This window comes from Sapajus apella, unplaced genomic scaffold (assembly GCF_009761245.1).
Source record: "Sapajus apella isolate SASKATOON/1434 unplaced genomic scaffold, GSC_monkey_1.0 scaffold2, whole genome shotgun sequence".
NCBI classification, from domain to species: domain Eukaryota; kingdom Metazoa; phylum Chordata; class Mammalia; order Primates; family Cebidae; genus Sapajus; species Sapajus apella.
This window is the reverse complement of record NW_022436942.1, coordinates 28,716,933-28,742,660: the sequence shown is the minus strand read 5'-3', so window position 1 is coordinate 28,742,660 and position 25,728 is coordinate 28,716,933. Positions and strand designations below refer to the sequence as shown.

At 43.3% G+C, this 25,728-nt stretch overlaps 1 protein-coding gene across 2 annotated transcripts in view; it reads right to left on the bottom strand.

Moving 5' to 3' along the window:
* Nucleotides 1–12,853: 12,853 nt before the first annotated feature.
* Nucleotides 12,854–25,728, bottom strand: part of YEATS4 (YEATS domain containing 4) — a 92,313-nt gene continuing 79,438 nt past the window's right edge. For both annotated transcript variants that reach the window (XR_004274104.1, XR_004274105.1), the window contains exon 8: nt 12,854–13,690. The gene's annotated coding sequence lies outside the window, so the exon portion shown is untranslated. The remainder of the gene's footprint in view (nt 13,691–25,728) is intronic.

Genomic DNA, 25,728 nt, shown 5'->3' with positions numbered 1-25,728 from the left:
AATGGGGTCAAAGGCTTCCTGAGAGGAACACTTTTCCCCACAAATCTCTTTAGTCTTTGCCTTTCCTGTCTTCCTTGTATTCTTTCTGCTCTGCTTTCTTTTTGGAAATGTATTTATTATTTATTTAAATTTTTTTTTTTTTAGAGACAAGGTCTTGCTGTGTTTCTGAGGCTGGCATTCAACTCTTGAGTTTAAACAATCCTCCTGCCTCAGCCTCTTGTACCCCCATATAACAGGGACTACAGGCACATGCAACTGTACCTGGCTTTCAAGATTGTGCTTCTTTAAACAGATCAAAAGAGTCACCTCAGAGTAACATCAAAGAAAACATGTTCAAACAATAGGACTGCCAGGCATTAGAGTGATGCACCAGGAAGACCTTTTCAATCCCATTGACCCTCAAATTCTACCTGGTCTACATTTGCCTAATCTACTGTCATTAAGCCTGACACTAAATGTAGCATTAGGAGACTTTTGTGGGTTGAATTTTGTCCCCCCACCCCAATTCACATGTTGAGGTCTTAACTCCCAGTCCCGCAGAATGTGACTATTTGGAAATAGATGTGATTAATTTGCAGATGTGATTAGTTAAGATGAAGTCATACTGGAATAGGGCGGGTCCTTAATTCAGTAAGACAAGGGTCTTTATAAAGAGGGGCAACTTGGACACAAACAGACACAGGCGCAGGGAGAACACCATGTGAATATGAAAAGAGAGATTAGGGCGATGCATATACCAACCAAGGAACATCAAATATTGCCAGCAAACCAGCAGATATTAGGAGGGAAACACAGAACAGATTCTCTCTCACAGCCCTCAGAAAGCACAATTCTGCCAGCACCATGATCTCAAGGCTTCTACCTTCCAGAACTGTAAGACAACAAATTTCTGTCGTTTAAGGTACTTTATTATGTCAGTCCTGGCAAACTAATACAGAGACCTTGGTCACAGCCCCGGCTCGGTTACAGAAACTGTAGACTATCACTTTAGGTACTCTGAGTTGCTCTGTGCCATCTCACTAAAGAGATAGAAAATATGTTGCATTCATTAGAAGACAAGTATCGAATGAGATCTCTGTGAATGCACCTGTAAAGTGTTCACGATTAGTGAAGTTATTATTCATGAAGTGGCAAACAGGGAACCGCTTTGGGAAGATCATAAAGGAGTTACTCAGCAAACCAGAATTGTTTTTTACCATGCATAAAGGCAGGCACCAGACTGTAGGTGCCTTCACTTAACTGAGATGTGCTGGTAGCATAGATGAACTCCCTGCACCCCTGTCCAAAGTCAGTCCCTCCCCTTGTACACCAGAATGGATCCCCTCTCAGCTGTTCAGGGACATCACTCCAGCAGTCTCCCTTTCCTCTTCTAAACCTTCAATTCCCTACTCCCATCCACATATAAACACGCTTATTGTTCTTCCTAGCTTAAAAAAAAAAAACTTTCATAGTTTTTTAAAAAAAGCCCTGCCTCTCCTGTGAACTACTCTTCATTTTTTTCTCCACTCTAGAGCAAAACTTCATGAAAGAATTGCTATAACCCAGTTCTTCTCTTACTATTTTTAATTTTTAGTAAACCTTATTTTAGACATTTAGAAATGTGCACATAATCCTAAGTGCTCAGTTAATCTTCACAAACTGAACACTCCTGGCAACCAGCACCCATATCAAGAAATAGAATCTATCAGCACCCCAGAAGCTCACCTCCTGACCCCTCCCAGACACGCATCCCAGAGTAACCACTATTTTTGTTTGTTTGTTGGTTTGTTTTCGAGACGGAGTCTCAATCTGTCATCCAGGCTGGTGCAGTGGTGTGATCTCGGCTCACTGCAACATCCACCTCCTGGGTTTAAGCGATTCTCTTGCCTCTCAGCCTCCTGAGTAGCTGGGACTATAGGCGCGTGCCACCACACCCAGCTAATTTTTTTCTATTTTTAGTAGAGATAGAGTTTCACTTTGCTAGCCAGGATGGTCTCGATCTCCTAACCTCATGATCTCTGCCTGCCTCGGCCTCCCAAAGTGCTGGGATTACAGGCGTGAGCCACTGCGCCGGGCAACTATTTTAACTTCTAGCACTTACAGTGCTAGAAGGGTTTTCCTGATATAGATGAGTCTTCCTGCTTTTGAACTTCATACACATGAAATCATACAGTGTGTACTCTTGTATCTGACTTTGTTCCCTCAACATTATATTTGGGAAATCAATCTATGTTGCTATAAATAGCGATGGTTCACTCATTCTGATTGCTCTGGACCAGGACTGGCAAACTTCTCCTGTAAAGACTATATAATAAACATTTTAGACTTTGGAGGCCATAAAGTCTATCACAACTACTCAAATCTGCTGCTGTAGCCCATGAAAGCACCCAAAGACAACACTTAAACAAATGGTCATGGCTGTGTGCCAGTAAAGCTTTATAAAAACAGTTCCAGTGTTGGATTTGACTCTCAGGCTGTAGTTTGCTGACTCCTGCTTAGTCTATAATATTCCATGGAATGAATATGCCATGACTTCTAAAATCCATTCCAATGTTGATGGGCATTTGTGTTATTTCCAGGTTTGGGTTATTCTATGTCAACCCTCCCCTCTTTTAGTGTTTTTAAATCAACTTAGTTGAGGTATGATATACATATAATCAAATGCACCCATTCACTTGTAAATCTATTTCAGTCTGGATTTTCCCCCATCACTCCAACAAAGCTTTTGTTGGCAAAATCACCAATGATCTCCATGTTGCTAAATCCAATGGTCAATCCTCAGCCCTCAGCTTTTTTTACTTCTCAGTGGCATTTGACACAATCAATTTCTACCTCCTCCTTGGCAGACTTTCTTTACTTGGTTTCCAGAATTTAGCATACAGGTTTTCTTCCTGCCTCACTGATCACTCCATCTTAGTCTCCTCTGCTGATTCCTCTTCTCCGAACCCCTTCATGTTGGAGTGCTCCGAGGCTCAGTACTGGGTCTAAGTCCTTCGCTATCCACACTCACTTCCCTGGCCGTCTTGTCCAGCCTTTAGCTTTAAATGTCACCTGTATACCAACAACTCTCACGTTTATCTCTCCATCCAGACTTTTTCCCTGACTTCCAGTCTCATATATCCAACAACCTGCCCCACCTCTAGTCTCCTCCATCATGGTGTTCATAGTCATCTGAATCATCTTTTTAAATAGTTTTTCTCACACACTACATCCAATCCATAGCAACTCTACCTACTTCTACCCTCAAAATCTAACCACTTCTCACCACTTCTGCTATTGGTAACCTAGTCCAAGCCGGCATCATCTCTTTTCTTGATTGTTGCAATTGCATCCTATCTGGTTGTCCTGTTTCCACTCTTGCTGTCATAAAGTCAACTCACAACACAGGAGTCAGAGTGATCTGGTTATGACATAAGAGAAAACATGTCACTCCTCTGCTCAAAACCCGTTAATACAGTCCCACCTCATTAAGAGTGAAGGTCCTACAATGTAAAAGTAGAAGTTCCTGCAATGGCCTGCAAGCCCACGAAGAATCAGCTCCTTCTTTTTTCTTCCATCTTTCGGTTCTCCTTTCCCTCGCTCTGCTCCAGCCACCTTAGTAGCCTTAAAATACCAGGCATAGTCCTGCCTTTCTGTTTCCTTTGTCTGGTATACTCTTTCCCCCCATGTCTGCTTGGCTAATCCTCTCAACACCGTCAAGTCTTTGCTCAGAAATCATCTCCTCAATGCGTTCTGCCCTGATGATTCTGCAGTGGGTTCCCCATGCTTTCATTACCTTTATTCTGCTCTACTTTTCTCTTTTTCCATAACACTTTCTAGCCTCCTAGAATATACACTATTCACCTAGTTAGTGGGTCTATCGTTAATCACCTATCTCCTTACACTAGAGTATAAGGGCCATGAGGGTATAAATCTTTCTTTTGCTCATTGATATATTGCAATCTCCAGGAACAGTGTCTGTTACATAGTAGGCACTCAATAAATATTTGTTGAATATCTGAAAGATTTCTATTTTTCTGTAAAAAGCATTAGTCTTTTTTTTGGTGAAAAGTCTCACCCTGGTTTGAAAGCTAAAGGATTCATCTGTCAAGTTCCCAGTGAGTGGTTTGGCAATTATATCAACGGCTAGCAGGTCCCCTTAGGTTGATGGACACCTGAGGCTATTTATTTTATTGGTGAAAGCTTCGTGTGAGAGCATTTTGGTCCAGTTCACGAAAACAGCAGTGTTCTAACCAGCAGCTCCAATAAATCTTACACATTCTTGAGCCCATAAGTCCTGGCCTCTTGCCTCTCTACACATCCATTCATCCAACTAAGAAGAACTTCTTGTTGGAGCACACAGGGCCACTTGATTAGCAAGAGCAATGGGAAGGAACACAATCCTCTTGCCTTTCTGCCCTGGGGACACAACTTCAGAGCAACCAGCCCTTAGCTCAGGACAGTCAGACTTTGCATTTCTTGTGACAGTAAGACTTTGTGACAGTAAGAATGTGACAGTAAGACTTTGCATCTCTTTCCACATCCACCAAATAGCTTGCCCACTGTCCCGAGTCAGTTAAAGTTAACACATGGTGCCCTGAATTGATACTGATTTATTCCAAGGTAATTTATGTTTATTTCTGGGACTGTCAGTTACTCTATGACCATCAAAATCTATAGAGACTAATAGGCTAAGAAATGCTTCATGCAAAAGAATGTCTTTCTCATGATAATTTTCTGATTCCATAGCTTTTTGCCTATAATCTCTATTACAGAACTTTTTACATTTTGCACTGTAGTTGCTTACATTTTGATCTTCCCATCTGTATACCCCTTACTCAACCTTTGCCCTAACCACTATGCCAGCAGTTTCTCATAGCTGGGACTAATGATTTATTAACTTAGCAGTACAGGGTAGTAGATAAAGGCACAGACTCAGAAGCCATGTTGTGTCAAGTCCTGGCATTAGTACTGTATGATCTTGGACAAATTACTTAACCTCACTGTGCTTCAATTGTCTGGCTTGTTAAACAGGAATAACACTACTTCCTCATGAGGTTGTTGTAAGGATAAAGTGAATATATATATATATATTTCTAAATATATAGAAATATATATCAATATGTGGAAATATATCTCTATATATAATATATAGAAATTTTTTATAGATTATATATACATAAATCACTTAGCACAACACCTGGTATATAAGAAGTATAAACATACACACACGTCCTTGTTTATGTAATTAGAAGCATTTTGTGTCTTTGTGAGGTGACAAAAATTATCTGAAATTGTCTTTCAGTGTGACTCCTGCTTTAGAATTATGAATGAGCCAGCTGTTTGGTGAAAAGATTCTAACAAGATGTTAAAGGGAAAAAATAAATTTGACCCTGTGCACGTACACCTGGAATACATTCTGCCTTTTTCAGGGCAGGGCCAATCCCAGGAAACAAGCTCCCAGCAAATGTTCTCAGAGGACTGGGGGTTTCCTCTGATACCACCGGGGTAGAGGAGGGGAAAATGGCAGCAAAGCTTGGGGCACGTTTTCTGGGCTTCCTCCCCACTCCTCAAAAACACATATTGAGCCTGTGTGGCTGTACATGAGTACATTTGGCCTAGCCTACATTAGTTAGATCCTTTAAGATTTGCTGTAAACAGCATTATATCCCCCACCCCAAATTCATATGTTGAAGCCCTAACCCCCAGTGTAATTGTATTTGGAGATAAGGTTTTCGGGAGGTAAATACAGAGTCATAAGGGCAAGATCCTAATCTAATAAAATTGGCAACCTTATAAGAAGGGGAAGAGAGCAATCTCTCTCTCTCTCTCTCTCTCTCTCTCTCTCTCACCCTGCACTGAGGAAAGGCCATGTGAGGACACACTGAGAAGGTGGCCCTCCTCAAGCTGAGCAGGGACTGCTCAATAGGAATTGACTGGCACCTAATCTTGGACTTCCCAGCCTCCAGAAATGTCAGACGTTCCTGTTGTTTAAGCCACCTGGTCTATGGTCTGTGGTAGCCAGCGTTGACGAAAGCGGGTTGAAACAGGGAGCATACTCAGATCATCCCAGGAAATGGGTGTTTATTGCCAGGATTCATGGGGCAGCTTGGGGTATCTTTGCCTCCTTAGCTAGGCAGCCATTCTTGGTCTCAGAGCTTTGCAGCCATGTCTACAGGCTCAAGGAGAAATGGAATAAAGGCTCAGCATGGACTGGGATACCTACACTTTTTTATCTAGTATCTCTATTTCCTGGTTGAGTGTCCCTATTAGGCAATTGGACACCCGAAGTCCTTTTTGGTCTCCTTCTGACTAGCTCAGTCCCAGAGGAACTTTGGCTCCCAACAAATGTGCCTAGAACAGTAGGGTTGATGTTATATGGCAAGAAATACGGCAACAGAGAATAAGCCACTAGCAGCCTGTTTCTCAGAGGTGGGCCGTGGGCCTAGCAGGCACTTACGGACAGCAAGGCGGTCTCCTCACTGTAGAGTCTAGTTTGAAAAGAGCAATTCTGAGGTAAACTCTCCTGTTCTAGTGCTTCTATGACTTCCCTAGGGCTGCTGTGACTAAGTCCCACAAACTTGGTGGCTTAAAATAACAGAAATGTATCCTCTCACAGTTCTGAAGCTGGAGGTCTACAGTCAAATTATCAGCAGGCTGTGCTCCCTCTGAAGTCTGTAGGGGAGAATCCTTCTTTGCTTCTTCAAACGTCTGGTGGTCCCAGGCATTTTCCGGCCTGTCGCAGCGGAACGCCAATTTCTGCATCCTGTGTCTTCTTATGGGCTTCTTCTCCGTGTGTATTTCCGTGTGTCTTCTTTTATTCTTATAAGGATACCAGTCGTTGGATTCAAGCCCACTCTAATCCAGTCTTACCTCATTTTAACATAACTAATTATATCTGCAAAGACTCTATTTCCAAATAAAGTCACACTCTGAGGTTCTGGGAGACATGAGTCTGGAGGGACACTCTTCAACCCATTACACTGCCTTAGTTCAAATCTTCCATTAAAAATTACAGAAAAACATGTGAGCCAGATTATGAAAATAAAACAGATTCTATTCATAGGACACAGGAGTGGTTTACAGACTCTCAGGTCAGTAAAGCCATCAGGCCTCAGGAGGAAGACCGGGTCGTGCACGGCTGTCAGAGGTCTCTGTTCCCTCTCTTCCTCTTCTGGGAGCCTCCCCAGGCCTGTTGGCTTCATTCTTTCTGCAGCCGGCCTTCTCTGGGTCTCCATGCCCTTGGCCAGCAGCAGATGACCAACCCATTGCTCCAAAGTTTACATGTCTGTTCAAGCTATCAGTCCAAATTGAATAGTCTTGGCCCCAATTCTAAATTCTCAGGAGGGAGAATCTGATGGACTCCTCTAGGATCAGATGTTTAATCCTGGTCTAGTTAATTGTGGGTAGGTGGGTGGAGTGATAGAGTAAATCCTATGGGGAGGTAGAGGCATGCCAGTGGCTGGAAAGCCAACAGTCAGAGAAAGAAGAGTCACTGTAAGCTGGATAGATAGCCCAAAAAAGGTCTAGACATATCTTCTTTCATAACATTTAGCAGCATGCAAAGTGTTTTCATTTATACTCTCATTTGATTTGCGCAGATTCATATGGAGTGGGCATAACTAGCATTTTGCCCATTTTATGAATGTAGAAACAAACTCAGAGAGACGGAATGATTAACCCTTAAAGATGGCCAAGCCAGAGGTCACACACAACATTAGATCTTCTGGGTCCTGACCCGATTTACCTTACTACACAACACAGAAATGTAACTGACTTTGTCATTTTTATTACAACAAATTGTCAGTTATACACAGCTTTATTACCCAAGTTCACAAACATAATTTTATAAAAATAAAATTTTAGTAGACTGAAGATTACAACCATTCTATTCTTGTCTGGTGGGTCCAAAGTTTCTCCCACTTATTTTCCTGCTTTCCCAGTTTACTGTTTCTTCACAATGCTCCTCCTTCAGTAACATTATTCTTCCAGAAAGTTCACTAGGATTTAGTACACCAAAATAAAAAGGACAACTATTTTCTTCTTAACATTTAAACCCAATTCACTTTTCCTTTCCATTTACTTATTTCCTTCTGTTAATTCTGGTTTCCAATTGGGAAATGGGGCTATTTTGAGCTACACCTTTGCAATCCTTTTATTCATCTCTTTTTAAATTTTCATTTTCATTTTTGAGACAGGGTTTCACTCTGCCCCCAGCCTGGGGAGCAGTGGCACAATCACAGCTCACTGCAGCCTCCATCTCCCAGGTTCAAATGATCCTCTCACCTCAGCCTCTCAAGTAGCTGGGACGACAGTGATGCGCCACCATGCCCGGCTAATTTTTATTTTTTAATTTTTAGTAGAGATGGGGGTCTCACTGTTACTCACTCTGGTCTCAAGCGATCGGCCCATCTTGGCCTCCCAAAGTGCCGGGATTTCATCATTCATCTCTTATATTTTCTCTGAGGCTTGTTTCCCACAGTCTCTGGTTCAGGCTCCCTCTTCTCATTTTGTTTTTTTTTTTTCACACATTGCTCTCCCCAATACTACCACCTCTTAGTGAAGGATTTTGCTTCCTGTTTACTGAGACTCCCTTAGTTACCCTGGCCTTGTTTAATTCCCTTGAACGTTCTGTCTCTATTTTGTGTTTACCTCGTTCCATTATCTCAGGATAAAATCATTCCTCTTCTCTTTAGTGGTAAGTTTTCTTTCTTAAAGCTTCCTAGAACCATTAACCTCACATAATTTCCTCTAACAATTAAAGCATTGTTTCTCAACGGCTTCTTCTTTTGCTTTCCTTTTTAGCCTCTCTCTCTTTTTTTCTAGGAAAACCGAACAACAGCCTAGCCTTTGCCATGCTACCCCTGTCTGTCTTTCCAGCTGTACTTCTTGAATAAATGGTCTCTAACTTAATTTTGTTGTCTTCACTCCTTTCTTTTTTCAGTATGGTGGCATTCTCCTGAAACCTCTCTCTTTCTTTTTAATGTCCTCAACTTCTTTCCTCACTTTGTTCATGCTTTCAAGTAGTCAAAAATAGTTATAATAGGTGTTCTAACATTCTCTGCTAATTCTATCTCTGTCATTTCTGGGTCTGTTTCCTCTGAGTGATTAGTTTTCTGATTATGGGTCACATATTTCTGCTTCTTGCCATGTTTAGTCATTTTTTATTGGATGCTGAACGTTGTGAGTCTTACATTATCAAGTGCCTAGATCTTACTATCTTCCTTCAAAGACTATTGAGTTTTGTAGTGGCAGGCAGAAAGATACTTGGTTTAGTCTGGCCCTTTTGGGGTTTGTTTTTAAGTTTTGTTAGGGCAGACCTAAAGTAGCTTTTATCCTAGGAAGAGTTTAGTGACATTTCTAAAGCATGGCGCTTCTAGTGCTTCCACTGAATGTTCCTAGCGATCAGTGAGGACACACCCCTCTGGCTGGTCGGCCCTTGAGCAATTTCCAGCCCTTCGTAAGCTCAGGAACTGCTCTTCAGTTCTCAATCTCTCTTCGTTCAGTGGAGTTTCACCATATACAGCAAAGGCTCAAAATGACACCATGCAGATTTCTGGAACTCTCTTTCTGAGAGAGAAACTCTGTAACTCTGCCCTACAATTTCCAGCTACTTCAATCCTCTTGAATTCGGATCTTGGGCTCCTCAACTCAGTAAGACCATTGTTGTCTTACGTGGGTCCCCTTCCCTTCTCCATTGCCAGATATGTGTCTTCAGGCAGAAAGCCCAGGGGATATCAAGGCCACCTTCTCTCAGGGATCACAGTCCCATATTACCTATTGTCCAAAGTCTGGAAACAACTGTTTCATATATTTTGTCTGTTTTTCTAGTTATTCAAGGTGAATTCCAGTTCCAGCTACTTCATTGTGGCCAGAAGTTGGAGTGTCTGAAACTACTCTTTTGAAGAACACCGTGACTGTTTCTAAGTAACTAAAGACTTTTCTTCATTCATTGCTCTTGTTTTAGAACAACACTTGGGTCACTGGCCATTGCTTTCTTTTTTTTGAGACGGAGTCTTGCTCTGTCGCCAGGCTGGAGTGCAATGGTGCGATCTCGGCTCACTGCAACCTCTGCCTCCCAGGTTCAAGCGATTCTCCTGCCTCAGCCTCTTGAGTAGCTGGGACTACAGGCATGTGCCACCACACCTGGCTAATTTTTGTATTTTTAGTAGAGACAGGGTTTCACTATGTTGGCCAGGATGATCTCTATCTCTTGAGTTTGTGATCCACCCGCCTCGGTCTCCCAAAGTGCTGGGATTACAGGCATTAGCCACTGCACGCAGTGGCCATTGCCTTCTTAAAATTCTGCTCCTGGAACCATTCTCCCCCTGACCACTCCCTCCCTACTTCATATTATCTTTCCTTTTCCTGAGGGGCTGGTGAGTGGGCAAGCTCAATCATAAAGCAGGTTGTAAATGGTGTTGGCAATTTCCAGGTTGATCAGGGACCACAGCTGGAGGAACCCAGGCAGTGGATTTTTAGCAAAAGTTTCCTTTTTAATCCTCATAGTTAGCATTTAACAAATCTGCTGATTGATTTTGGGCCCATTATACACTCATTTCTTTTATATTTATTTAGTAGCTTTTTTTAGAGATAAGGTCTCACTCTGTTACCCAGGCCAGAATGCAGTGGCATGATAACAGCTCACTGCAGCCTCAAACTCCGGGGCTTAAGTGATCCTCCCTCCTCAGCCTCCCAAGTAGCTAGGACTACAGGTTCATGCCACAAGACCCAGCTAATTTTTTAGTTTTTGTGTAGAGATAGGGTCTCGCTATGCTGTCTAGGCTGGCCTCAAACTCTTGGCTTCAAGTGATCTTCCTGCTTTGGCCTCCAAAAGTGCTGGGATTACAGGTGTGAGCCACCTTGCCTGGCCCCACTGTACTCTCATCAATTAGTGGGATGACTGAGAACTGGCTGCATTTAAGGTGTACGTATTTCAGTATGAATGCTATTATTTGGCAATCTCATATGGGGGAGTTCTCAAGAAAGTAAGAGCAAATCATTTGAAATTTAAATTATCAAGATTGCCATCTTTGTTAGGTTTGTGGTACTCCATTTTTACCTTGGTAGGTTCTCAACTTGTACAATTCCCCTGTGGGTCCTTTCCAGACCCGATAGTTACTCTTTTTTCTTTTTCAGTTTGCATATGTGTTTCTGTTCTGGGTGGTTTAGCAATACACTAACATTTTTAAACTTTGTTTCTTATGTCAGATAACATTAAGTAGGTTAATATCTCTACTGTAAATTATGCCTTTTATTTATTTGGGTTAATGATTTCAGACCCCTACAGGCAGAAGCATCTACAAATCCAAGCTGATTAAGCTGCCACTGACATTCAAACCTCATTTTTTCCCCTGAGAATATTTCTATTAATTATATTTAACTCTTACATGTATTTAATATAAAACAAATTTAACTGCATCAAAAAGATATCTGTGATAAACAGGCTAATGCTTAAAAGTAATATAGTGTTTCACATCTGTCAAAGGAAAATAACTCAGATGTACGTATCATTAGCTGTAAGTTTTACTGACATTAGATCACATTAAGGTAGCCAAACATCAAGCAAAGAATAATTATGCATCTTCCAATTATTCTTCCAACTCTCTCTCAAGAAACTTGTCAGCACAGGCTTGATGTATTGAGAAATAATGCCACTTTAAAGGAATCATTATCAAGCTTAAATTGATAATCTTTCAAATCAAGGACAATTAAATGCTTGCTTATCCTAGGAGTTAATTTGCTCCCCTTGAGACCTCACTTCACCTCCTCTAAGATTATTTTTTACATGAACCGATTGAATTTTTAAGAAATGCCCCCATGGATAATAGTTTCCTTAAACAAACAGAATGTTTGTTCATGGCTTACTGTAGCCTCAAACCCCTGGGCTCAAGCGATCCTCCCGCCTTAGCTTCCCAGGTATCTGGGTCTACAGGCACACACCACTATGCCCGACTACTTTTTTGTTTGTTTGTTTTTCTTCTGTAGAGACAGGGTCTCGCTATGTTGATCAGGTTGGATTTGAACTCCTGGCCTCAAGCAATCCTCCTGTCTTGGCCTCCCAAAATGCTTGTGTGAACCACCACACCTGGCCTAATATTGTATTAGAAGGAAGGAAGTACAATTCCAGGGCAGCAAGAGTGAGTAAAAAGGAAGTCAATCAGGGATGGAGAGAAAGCAAGTGCAAAGTGGGGCATCAGGAAGTGGGCTACAGCTTCATGAGATCACACAGTGGGTTGCTTGATCGGGTTGCATGGAATCATGGTGCACAGAGTGGTCCACCAGGAGTGAGGGAGATGACTTAACGTGCAGCTCCATTGCACCTCCTATCTCTCCTTGGTCCAAGTAGACCTTACAGAGTGATAATTCTCTAGCACGCCCAGGCTGTGTAACCAAAGACCCCTCCAGGCAGCCACTGGGGAAGCCACATCCCGAGGCACAGTGTATCTCTGCATCTGAAAGTCGGAGGAGGTGCCAAAGACTCCACAGTCTGGTTGGACTGACTTGAGAACCAGTTCTGCCACAGCTCTCACTATGTGGGTGGAATGGAGGCCATGCCTAAGGCAGTCATCCCACAGGAGAAGGTGTGCACCACCAGAGCTGTACCTTCTGCAAGCAGCTCGGAAGCCAGTCAGGCAAATCTGGGGAAGCTCATGAAAAAGCCCACGATTCTCCTTAATGTTATTTGGGCCGCTTTCTCAAAATTCCATTTAAAACACACTTTCTGAGCACCTATTATTCATATTTGCCAGTCTTTCTGCCATAAGCCCTAAGATAAAGAAAACAGAGCCCTTGGCCTCAGAATGAACTATAATTTATTATAATAAATACTAAGATCCTGGGACTTTGTATTAGTCTGTTATCATACTGCTATGAAGAAATACCTGAGACTGGGTAATTTATAAAGGAAAGAGGTTTAATTAACTCGGAGTTCTGCATGGCTTTGGGAGGCCTCAGGAAACTTACAATCATGGCAGAAGGTGAAGAGGCAGCAGGCACTTCTTCACAAGGTGGAAGGAGGGAAGTGAGGGAGAGTGAAGGGGAAATAGTCCCTTATAAAACCATCAGATCTCATGAGAACTCACTCACTATCATGAGAACAGCATGGGGGAAATCTGCTCCCATGACCCAATCACCTCCCACCAGGTCTCTCCCTCAACACCTGGGGATTACAATTCAAGATGAAATTTGGATGGGGACGCAAAGCCAAAGCATGTCAGATTTTAAATGAGAAAAATGAATTCTGCCTGGGAGAGAACAAGGAAAGCAACGACGATGAGAATGTAGATGAATAAAAAAGCTTCATCTGATGGAGCTGAGACATGTGGAAGGGAAGGATAAAGACTGATGAGACTCATAGAAGATTAACCAAGAATATGCATCCTGTCTCCTGAGTATGGAAATGAGGCTATCTCTGAGTGACCCTTGCAGCAGGTTAGGATTTTTGCTCCCTCACTTTTCTACTGTGATGACCACAGGTAAGGCATTGGGGAAATTGACAAAAAAGCCAACTAATCATGATTGAAGCCATACAAGCTTTCATTATTGACTTGGTGAGTTCAAAGCTGGCCATCTCAGAGTAGTTTTAGAGACCAAAAGTGTCACCAAGAATCCAGGTTCTTTCTTCTGTTCTGCTATCTTCAACTTATTGGCTTTCATTCTTAGCTTGATTGCCTCATGATCCTAAAATGATTCCTGCAGCTCCAAACGTTACATCTTCATATAGTAATATCTAGAAAGGGAAGGAAGGAAGGGACAATAAATGCTTTCTTCTCAAGCATTTCTCTCTTACGAAAGAACTCTTTCCCAGAGGCTCCCTTAGACATCCATTTATACCCGATTGACCAGAACTGGGTTGCATGTCCCAACCCTATGTTAATCAGTGGATAAAGAGATTAAGAGTGCCATGATTTAGTTAGATCCATCAAGATGCATCTGCTGTGACTGGGTTCATAACTGCACATCAAAATTGGCCTCCTTGTTTGTCAAACCAGTGGGTTCTTTCTAACAAACTGATGATGTCACTGGTATGCCTGAAATTCTTCTATGGCTCTGAATTGTCTACAGGGCAAATCCAAGTTCCATAACTATTTATGCTTCTTCGTGTCAGCCCTGCAATTTCACCCCCACCCGATCTACCAAGGCACTCTGTTTCAGATCTGTGGAAATAGCTGAGATTCTCTGAATGCCCCGTGCTCGTTGCTCCTTCTAGTGCTTTGTATAGATTGTCTCTTCTGGCTTTCCGCATTGTTTTCATAGCAACTACAACTTATCTTTCAAATAAAAACTTAAATGTCTCCACCTCAGAAAGCCTTCCAAGATGTTCCTCCTCTGTTTTCTCACGTGTCCTGTTTATACCCCTTCTACGACATATACAGCCCTGTGGCAATTACTTGTTTCTTCATCTTCCTCCTTCCCTTGACTGGAAATCTCTAGAGTTTAATCCAGTACCCAGAATAAAGCAGCCACTCAAGAAGTGATGATGAAGTGAAACATCCCTGTGGTTGTGTGCTTTCAACCACAACCGGGTCTGTATTGGTTTGATTTGCTGCTGGTTAGATCCTGATTCTGGGGACTGTTTCAGACACACCTCGTCCTCCCACAGCCTAAAGTCCAGCCTTGGTCTCTCTCATCCTCAGCAGATGATCTCAATGTCCACTTTTTAAAAAAGTATGATTGCCATTTTATTTTTTTCCAGAGGGTAGTTTTCCATTTTTAAGACTGAAAATGCCTTACAGGCTGTCTCGGAGGTCAAGGAGCAGCAGCTGTGGGTCTAAAGTGGGGAGGCGTATTGGATCCTTCTGGGCTTCACAAGAATGACTCCTGACTACTTGTCCATGAATGGCACAGCTCATATCACAGTGCAGTTTCCCAGACAGCTGGGAAGCACAGATGTGGAAGACACTCACTTCAGAAATGGCCCTGATGGCTATGGCCTCTATTTTGTTTTTTATGACGAGCTTAATGGCCTTGTCCTTGGGTACACGTCGGGTGTGGTTGTACAGAGAATAGGCTACATGTGGTGTTGGTCCATTTTGACACAACCATTATTTCTTCTTTTCTTTTTCTTTCCTTCTTTCTTTTTTTTCTTTTTCTTTTTTTTTTTTTGAGACGGAGTTTCGCTCTTGTTACCCAGGCTGGAGTGCAATGGCGCGATCTCGGCTCACCGCAACCTCCACCTCCTGGGTTCAGGCAATTCTCCTGCCTCAGCCTCCTGAGTAGCTGGGACTACAGGCACACGCTACCATGCCCAGCTAATTTTTTGTAGTTTTAGTAGAGACGGGGTTTCACCATGTTGACCAGGATGGTCTCGATCTCTTGACCTCGTGATCCACCCGCCTCGGCCTCCCAAAGTGCTGGGATTACAGGCTTGAGCCACTGTGCCCGGCCCTTTCTTTTTTTTCTTTTTTTTTTTGAGACATGGTCTTGCTTTGTCACCCTGGCTGGAGTACAGTGGCACAATCTTGGCTTACTGCAGCCTTGATATCCTGGGCTCAAGTGATCCTCCCGTCTCAGCCTCCCACATAGCTGGGACTATAGGCATGCACCACCATGCCTGGCTATTTTTGTATTTTTTGTATAGACAAGGTTTTGCAGTGTTGGCCAGGCTGGTATCAAACTCCTGGACTTGTGATCAGCCCACCTCAGCCTTCCAAAGTGCTGGGATTACAGGCAGGAGCCACCACACCTGGCTGTTTCTTCTTTTCTTTGTCATCTTGGAAGTGAGGACCTGAGAGACCTTAACTTCTACTTAGAGTGCATTGAGACACTAATTTCAGGGTCTTCGATGTTCCTTCATTCACTTTGACCCTCATTCTCAACGCTTAACATGTCTGTTGCTCACTCTCTTCATCCCACTCATCTCAAAGGAAAAGGCCTCTTTTCTCGCTAAGGATCTCACGTCCTCCACCCCCTCCTTGGACCTCTCTCTCCAGAATTTTCTATCTTCATTTTGACACCTGTTAGCACTCTGGTCTCCCCCAACCCTAACACAGCCATCAGACTGGATACTGTTGCGCTGTCTTACGTTTCAAAAGATTCCTGTCCTGTTGTCAATGCCTCAAGCCAAGCCCTTAGAGCAGGGATTGCCGAACTGGCAGCTCAAATACCAGATAGAGCCTCTTGGGGTGTTTTACTTGACTTTCACAGTGTTTTTAAAAGTGAAAAATTTCACTTAAAAATGAGAATTCCTGTCTTTTCCATAACGATCACACAGCTGACTGGTCTGGGCCACCTTTTTCTACATGGCAACAATGATGTGGGCACAGCTGCTGGCACTACATTTGGGTGGGGCATGTGGTCACCAGGTTGTCAGAATATCCTTTCTGTAAGCATTTGAATTTGCATGCTCCTAGACTTGTGGTTTTGTCCTTATCTTTCGCCTGGAAGTGCCCTCTTGAAAGTCATTGGTGATTTATTTCTTAGTCATGAGATGCACGAGTGTTTGCTCCATCTCCACCGCCCTTGAACTCTCTGTATCTCCTCGCCACCTCTCTAGAAACTACACCCAGCTTGGCTTCCTTAGACCTTATGTTTCTGGTTCTCTTAGATTCCTAATGCCATTTTTTTTAAGGTCCCATGGTGAACACGAATTTGCAATAGAAAAGAAAGCACGATATAATATATCATTTTAATAGCTGACAAATACAAAAACATTATAAAATAAAGAAAAATAATGTTTTTACTAAGTAATTGCCTGATACACCTTTATAATTTTTTTTGTCCTACAAATTTTGGCTTCATGTTCATTGATAGCCTTCTCATATGACGATTCTTAGGATCTCTCTTTTTTGTACAGGAACGTTGGTTGCAGCATCATTTATAATACCAAAAGGTGGAAGCAACCCAAATGTCCATCAACTAACAGATAAATAAACAAAATGTGGCATATCAAAGCTGGGTGCTGTGGCTCACAAATGTAATCTCTGCTACCTGGGAGGCTGAGGTGGAAGGATTACTTAAAGCCAGGAGTTTGAGACCAACCTGGGTAACATAGCAAGACCAACCACATCCCTCCAAAAACGAAAACCAAAATGTGTCATATCCATAGAATGGAATATTATTTGTCGACGAAATTAAGTAGTGATGGCAGCCACAACATGGGCAAACCTTAAAAACACTATGCCAAGTGAAAGACGCAAAAGACCTCAAAGGAAATCATGATTCCATCCATACAAAGCATCCAGAACAGGCAAACTCATGGAGACAGAAAGTAGACTGGTGGGCACTGAGGGCCAGGAAGCAGGGGATGGAGGGGAAGGGAGTGGTAGCTAATGGGTCTCTTTTTCTCCACCTGTGTTTTTTATTGTGTTAAAGTTCACATAATGTGTCATTTATCACCTTTGACCATTTTGCTGGCTGTGTTCCTTCTGCTCTTAAATGAAGGCTTTTCCTAAGGTCTGGTCCTGCAGTTGTACAGCAAGGATCCCTCCTATCTTCATGGCATGAGTGAAGTCATGTGGCTTTTGCCATCCATCCCTTTTTGTGAAGAGCTAACAAATTTTCCTCTGTCCCTGTCTCTCCCTCATGTTCTTTTCACACAATATCAATGATCTGCTGGAAATATCCTCCTGGATGTGTTTCTAGCACCTTATATCTGAAACACAACTTGTCATCTTGCCTCTGTCCCCTCTCCCTAACCAAACCAGCCTCCTTTCAGTTAATGAACTGTTGATGGAGTTCTCACAGTAACCCTTTCCTCTGCACATCCCTTTCCTTCGACCTCAGCAGCGTTTCTTCAGGCCTTTATAACACCTAGCTCCCAACTGCTCTCCTTGCCTCCTGCCTCTCGTCCAAATGTCCTTTCTTGCATCCTGGAAAAATTATCTTTTTAAAAGATTGCTGTGGGCCATGTGCGGTGGCTCATGCCTGTAATCCCAGGACTTTGGGAGGCCAAGGTGGGGCAGATCACTAGGTCAGGGGTTTGAGACCAGCCTGACCAACATGGTAAAACCCTGTCTCTACTAAAAATACCAAAGAATTAGCCTGGCATGGTGGTGCGCACCTGTAATCCCAGCTACTCAGGAGGCTGAGGCAGGAGAATCGCTTGAACCTGGGAGGCAGAGGTTGCCGTGAGCCAAGATCATGCCCTTCCTCCTGCTCTCTATTCAGTAGTTGAGAGAATGGGACATGAGGATTAGTCAGGATTCTTGTCCACTTTCTTCTCAACAATCTGGTTACATTTTACCCTCAAAGCAATGACAATCCACTGTTCCTACATCACTCTTTGTGCTTAAGAGACTGTTATGGATCTCTATCACTTGAAAAAGAATTTTCAAAAGTTCTGACCTTCTACCACCCAGGCCCAGCCAGATTTCCAACCTTATCTCCCACTGCTTTTTGACAGTTACCTAACATCACCTGGGCAACTTAAAGAAACCTAATGCTTTCTTCCTTTGCTGATGCAGGTCTATTGTTTGGAAGGTTCTCCCAGCATTCATTGACGCCTTTCTCAAATGTCTTAGTGGCAATGCCACCTGTCACATACATTCTTGCCCTGTATTTATGGCCAGGTCTTTTCTGGCTCACTGTATTGTATGCTCTTTGAGAGTAGGGACTGACTCCTTCTCTATCCTTTGTCCCATCAGAGTGCTCAACACATGACATTCTTTCCTTCACAACTATTTATATAAACCTTCTATAATGTCAGGCACGGAGCCAGGGTCTGGCAGGCACAGATGAATGAGGCATAGACCCTGTATTCATTCAACCTAATGAGAATGACACATGAAGACATGACTACAAAGTTGGATGAGGCCAAGAGCTGTGGCTCACGCCTGTAATCTCATTACTTTGGGAGGCCCAGGCAGGAAGATCACTTGAGACCAGGAGTTCAAGACCAGCCTGGGCAACACAGCAAGAACCCATCTCTATAAAAAAATTTAAAAAATTAGCCAGTCACGTTGGGGCACAACTGTAGTCCCAGCTACTCAGGAGGCTGAGGCAAGAGGGTGTCTTGAGCCCAGGAGGTCGAGGTTGCAGTGGATCGTGATCACACCACCACACTCCAGCCTGGGCAACAGAGTGAGACCCTGTCTCTAAAGAAAAAAAAAGTAAAGTAGGATGAGCACAACAGATGTACACGCAAAGCATGGGGAGGGTTTACTCATGGAGGATGATTGAGAACAGGAAAGTGAGGCCTTAGAGAAGATGACGTTTGAACTGGGCACTAAAGGAAGAATGAGGAGAAGTAAGCAGGGGAAATGACCAAAGTAAAATTTAAGCCTCATATAGATATATACATGGCTTAAATTATATATATATATAGTTTTGTAATACAATATATATATAAAATATATTTTGTGTGTGTGTGTATGTGTGTATATATATATATATGTATGTATACATAAAACATATATATTTTAGGAGACGGGGTCTCACTATCTTGCCCAGGCACGACTGGAATGCCTGAGTTCAAGTGATCCTCCTGCCTCAGACCCCCAAGAAGTGAGGACTACAGACATGCACCATTGTGCCTGGCTCAAGCCAGCGACATTTACAACTTATTGGCAGTTATGATGAAGGTGGCAAAGTTGAAGGATTAGCTCAAATGCATTTAGATTATGTAGGTTTTAGTTTGCTATGAAACAGATGAGAGTTAATGCTATCACATAAGGACAGATTCTACCATGGGAAGTATGGAGGAGAAAAAGACAACTTAAATTACTCCAATTCTTGGTTGTCGACTCCCTCCAACACATACATTCCTTTGTTGATAAAGGAATGTTTGAGATGAACATGTGTTTACCACAGACATTTAATAAAGAAGAATAGCAAATTGACAGTCAAGATTTGGTGCAGATCAGAAAACCAGTCAACAATGTCTTCTTTTCTTTGAGACGGAGTCTCACTCTGTCACCCAGGCTGGAGTGCAGTGGCATGATCTTGGCTCACTGCAACCTCTGCCTGCTGCGTTCACGCAATTCTCCTGCCTCAGCCTCCCTGGTAGCTGGGATTACAGGCATGCGCCACCACACCTGGCTAATTTTCATATTTTTAGTAGAGACGGGGTTTCACTATGCTACTTTACTGGCCAAGCTGGCTAGTAAATAATTTCTTATAAATATTGCAAGCATAGGATTTTCAGCCCAGAAACGACAGATTTTGGAACTCTCCCATTTACTGAACATGACTTGAACAGCATTATCACCTGCCAAAGCTGAAGTCACTGCTAAAATGGGTTCCCTAATATAAGACAATCCCCAGAATCAGAACGACCTTTGATTTCATCTCTAAAATACACAAGCTTTATTTGACTAAGGTAAACGAAGAGCCAGAAACTTTAAATATAGCTTATTTCATTTGATCATCTTAACTGAAATCTCTATGTGAGAAAAGATTTCCCCATCAGCAGTTTTTTTTTAAGGGACATCTGGCTTCAAAAGCTTTTATCAGGCCGGGCGCGGTGGCTCAAGCCTGTAATCCCAGCACTTTGGGAGGCCGAGGCGGGTAGATCACGAGGTCAAGAGATCGAGACCATCCTGGTCAACATGGTGAAACCCCATCGCTACTAAAAATACAAAAAATTAGCTGGGCATGGTGGTGCATGCCTGTAATCCCAGCTACTCAGGAGGCTGAGGCAGGAGAATTGCCTGAACCCAGGAGGCGGAGGTTGCGCCATTGCACTCCAGCCTGGGTAACATGAATGAAACTCCGTCTCAAAAAAAAAAAAACTTTAATTGCTTTTTTTTTTCTATTGCAAGAATATTAAGTCAAGCATTTCTGGGGAGACATGCAACAAAAATGCCAGCATTAAACTAAGTGCTGCTGATTTCCAAAGGGACAGTTTCTGCAGTAACAAGTGGCTGCTGTTGTTTTTACAGAAACAGCAATAAATAGTCACAGAAACACAGCACATAGGTAGTGATCAATAAAATTAAGTATTTCCTCATTTTAAAGCTAGTTCTAAAACAACACAGAATTACTAGTGGAGAACACAAGCAACTGATTTCTGTAGAGTCGCAGGATTTTTAGGCTCCTACCAAGGTAGCCTTATGTTTAGGCATTGGTCATACTTTCCCATCCGCTCAGAAACCTCAGAGTAATCACCCAGGATCTTGATAATTTAAGTGCTGACTTGCCAGGCAAAGTGGCTCACATCTATAATCCCAGCACTTTGGGAGGCTGAGGTGGGAGGATTACTTGAGCTTAGGAGTTCAAGACCAGCCTGGGACACATAGTGAGACCCTGTCTCAACAAAACATCAAAAAATTAGCCAGGTGTGACGGCATATGTACCTGTAGTCCAAGCAACTTGGGAGGCTGAGGTGGGAGGAGGTTGAGGCTGCAGTGAGCTGTGATCACACCACTGCATTCCAGCCTGGGCAACAGAATGAAATCCTGTCTCAAAAAAAAAAAAAAAAAAAAAAGTTAAAAAAAATTTTAAGCCATGACCAACTTAAGCATTTTATTTTATTTTTTTATTTGAGATGGAGTTTCGCCTCTGGAAGTGCTGGGATTACAAGCATGAGCCACCACACCCAGCCAACCAGCTTAGGTATTGGCCTTCCATCTCTCACCATAAACATTCTTATGGCTAAAATTAAGCACTGGGCATCAATTGTTACACACTGATCTGAGGGAAGTAGCCTGTCCTACATGGCTTGTCATCGCGAACCCCAACCCTGGTGAAGCAAGTCCAGGTTACCTACTGGCGTGGGAGGGCTGCAGGGAGATGGGCAAGAATGTGACCCATGTGCTTCTTGGACTGCCCTTTGAACCGCATCCATGGAACGCTGTTCCTGCTGGTGATAAATGCCTCTGCACACTGATAAGCACCATTTGGAAACATCATTCTGATAACCATCACCAGGCCACTCTGAGTGTTGTTGAGTTCTGGATTTTTCCCTGGGACCAATTGCGTTGCCTCTCAGGCAAATCCCAGTTCCATAGCTGGAGAACTGTAAATTGTATAGAATTTGGGAGAATGTCTTTTTCTTTTTCTTGCTTGCTAGATAACAAATTAAACCCATCAGAGGATTGGAGAGGCTCTAAGTTGTTTGTTGTTTTATGGGGAGGAGAACAATGGATTCACCAGGCTGAATTCTTAGAGTCTGTTTGCTCTTTGAAGCAGTCTGCATCTGCAGGTAAGTGATGGTGGCAGCGGTACACACAGAGAACTGAAGCTGGGATGCACAGCGTTTCCCATTCGTCCCCCACTGAGGTGGGACCACGGGCCTGGGAGATGCCAGGCCTGAAGGCTCCAGCTGCCTCTGGTTTCCAAGGCTGGTGTAATGGCTCAGTTCTCACAGAAGTGCTGACAGAACATGACAAATAGAAAACAGATGTGAACTGACCTTCCAAAAATGTATTGCAAGGCTTCTTAATCTTCGCAGCAGTTCTTCAGAGTGAGAGATGCCACCTTCAGGCAACGATGCTCATGGCATCTTAAAGGGTTGATGTTTCTGCCTGTGATCCCCTGGCCAGTTGGCCACAACTGTTCTTCTCACCCACCGCCCTCTCAGACATCTTTCTCTCAGCATCCATGTGTGAAATGGATGGATCCCCGACAGGCAGGGATCCCTTTCCCTCGCCTGTCCCTACACACAGTCTTGGCTTTCGCAGTTATAGCCATGTTTTCCTATGCATTGAGGCTGTTCCTCTCCCATCTTTGCCATTGGATCTCTACTTGCTTTGAAATTGTTACTGTCACTGGGTCCAGTGCTTCCTCCAAATACCTTTTTGTTTGTTTGTTTGTTTTTGAGACAGGTTCTCGCTCTGTTGCCCAGGCTGGAGTGCAGGGGAACAATCTCAGCTCACTGCAGCCTCTACCTCCCAGGTTCAAGAGATTCTCTCACCTCAGCCTCCCAAGTAGCTGGGACCACAGGCGCGTGCCCACCACACCCAGCTAATTTTTGTATTTTTAGTAGAGATGGGGTTTTACCATGTTGCCCAGGCTGGTCTTGAACTCCTGACCTCAGGTGATCCACCCACCTCAGCCTCCCAAAGTGCTGGGATTACATGCTTGAGCTACTGCACCTGGCCTCAAATACCTTTTTGACACTAAATGTTGGTTTGAAGCTACTGAGTACACTGGACTTTTGCCCACTGAACAACCTAAGTTAGAGCTACTGAGTAGAGAGGTGCAAAGGGCAACAGGGGAATCAACATGCCCTGTTTCTTTCTGTCTTGCTGCCTTCCCGGTCTCTGGCTTCTAGGTCAAACTGCTGCTCCTTATGTAGGCGAGTGTGCTACGCTCAGCATGCATGATTCTCTGGCTTTTTGAATTGCTCAGTTTATGTTCTTTGTGAACACCCGCATGCATCCTGCAGGAATTTAGGTGGCATTTCTCCTATATTTTGCCTCTCAATCACTATAATACATTGACGGAAACCTTCTTTCTTGCCAAGTTGTTGAAATCCCCAAAAGAACTGACGGCAACGTTTCCTCTGAGGAAGAAAGCCACGTAAGTACAAGGCAGGGTGAATTCATTCCCAGTGCCACTGATGAGCAATCAACTACATCACCCCAGTTAATCTCAAATCCATCTGGCTTCAAAGTCTGGGCATTTCTCAGTGGGCCACACCAGGTCTCACTTTGGAAGTCAAGGGGATTCTATGCTTAAGGAGTCAGTGCATTGTCCTACCTCCAGACATTCATCATATGCCAAGAAAGTCCCATCTTATTCTGAAGCAAAGTCAACAAAATGTTCTGGACAGAATTGGATAGAGTTTGTGGAATCTGAATTTTTTCCTATTCCTAATCACTTAAGACTAAATAATTTGTCCAATTTTGGGGGCAATAAGAAATGTACTCTTGGGTCCGGGCATGGTGGCTCACATCTGTAATCCCAGGAGGGTGGATCACAAGGTCAAGAGATTGAGACCATCCTTGGTCAACATGGTGAAACCCTGTCACTACAAAAAATACAAAAATTAGCTGGGCATGGTAGGGCACCCCTGTAGTCCCAGCTGTTTGGGAGGCTGAGGCAGGGGAATTGCTTGAACCAGGAGGTGGAATTTGCAGTGAGCCAAGATTGTACCACTGCGCTCCAGCCTGGTGACAGAGCGAGACTGTTTAAAAAAAAGAAAAAGAAAGAAATGTACTCTTTGGGTGTGGCGACTCATACCTGCTATTCCAGTGCTTTGGGAGGCTAAGATGGGAGGTTCGCTTGAGGCCAGGAGTTTCAGACTAGCCTGGGCAACAAAGTGAGGCCCCATATCTACAAAAACATTTTAACATTAGCCAGTCACAGTAGCATGTTCCTATAGTACCAGCTACTGGGGAGGCTGAGGCAGTGGGATCACTTGAGCCCAGGAGCTTGAGGATACAATGAACTATGATCATGCCACTGCACTATAGCCTGGGTGACCCTATCTCTTTAAAAAAATTTTTAAATAAAAAAATAAAATTAAAATATTCTCTCTTTCGGAACAAGCAATCATTGTTTGGATACTTGAGTTCTGTAAATGAATAAAAAGTATCAAATATGCAATTTGTATGCATTAGCTCAGTAGAGTTTTGGTCAATAGATTTAATTAACCCAAACTTCTACTCTCTGCCAGTGTTTCTGGTTCATTCTGTATCACCACCCCTAGCACACTTAGGATCCAACAACATCTGGTTTCTTTTCTGTCTTTCTGATGTCCTGCTTTCTTACTTCTAGGTCTTTCTTTGCACATGCTCTTCCTTTCCCCTTCTACCACTGCATTCTCTCCTTCCTATATCCACTCTTCTTCTGGCTAACTCCTATAAAGCCTCAGCTTCAATGTCACCTCCTCCAGGTGGCCCCCCTGCTCTCCCTCCCCTGTCATCCTCTTATAACCTCATCACCCTCACCATCTTCAGGGAGGGCACTCTGTAGCCCAAGCCAGTGCACTTGAGTCTTGACTTGCCTGATGGCACAACTTTGGGCTGCCAACTCTCTCAGTGTTTGACTTTCCCCACCATTAAATGAGGACAATAGTTGGCACCTGAGCCCTTGAGATAAAGTTCAGGTTCACTGAGAATACCTTTCAAGTGCTTAGAGCCAGCCTGACCTGCAGGGAACCTTCCATCCATGTCAACTCCTACGTTGTTTACAGTAATAGAAGAGAGACCGTGACCAGGTTGATGGCCACAGCACCCCAGCACATGGCAAAGCGGCTATGCATATTTGCTAGATAAATGAATCTAGTCGCACAAACATATTAAGTGTACTGCCCCCAACCCTCATCACCTCGTGTCTGGACTCCGAAATGGGCTCCTGTCCCTCAGCCCTGATTCTACCCTTGCTCCTTTCTAAACCAGCCAGAGGGATCTTTTCCTAACTGAAGTCAGATCATGTTGCTCTTTGACTTTCTTGTCTCACTTGGAATAAAAACCAAAGACCTTGCAATGAATCCCAAACCCCTCGTGGCTTGGTTCCCCAGTATCCACCATTACCTCATCTGCTACCTTCCCTTTGCTCACTTGGCTTTGGCCACATTGGCCTCTGGGGTGCTCCCCAAACACACCAGGAATGCTTTTGCTTCAGAGAGTTTGCCCTGGAAGTTTCTTCTGCCTGGATCATTATTTCCAGAGAAAATTGCCTACGCACACCTTCACCTCCTTCGTGTCTTGCTCGGATGCCACGTTCTCAATAGGGCCTGCATAGAGCTCTCCATTTAAAGTGAAGCCCGGTCCACACTCCCCGTCAGCACTCTCACTCTCTTTCCCTGTTCAAATTTTCTTTTTCCCATATCGTGTAACACCTTCTAACTTAACATTGTAATTAACTGATTTATTATTATGCTTATTGTTTATTTTTTGACTTTCCCTTCTAAAATGTTAGCACTACAATGTAGGGACATTT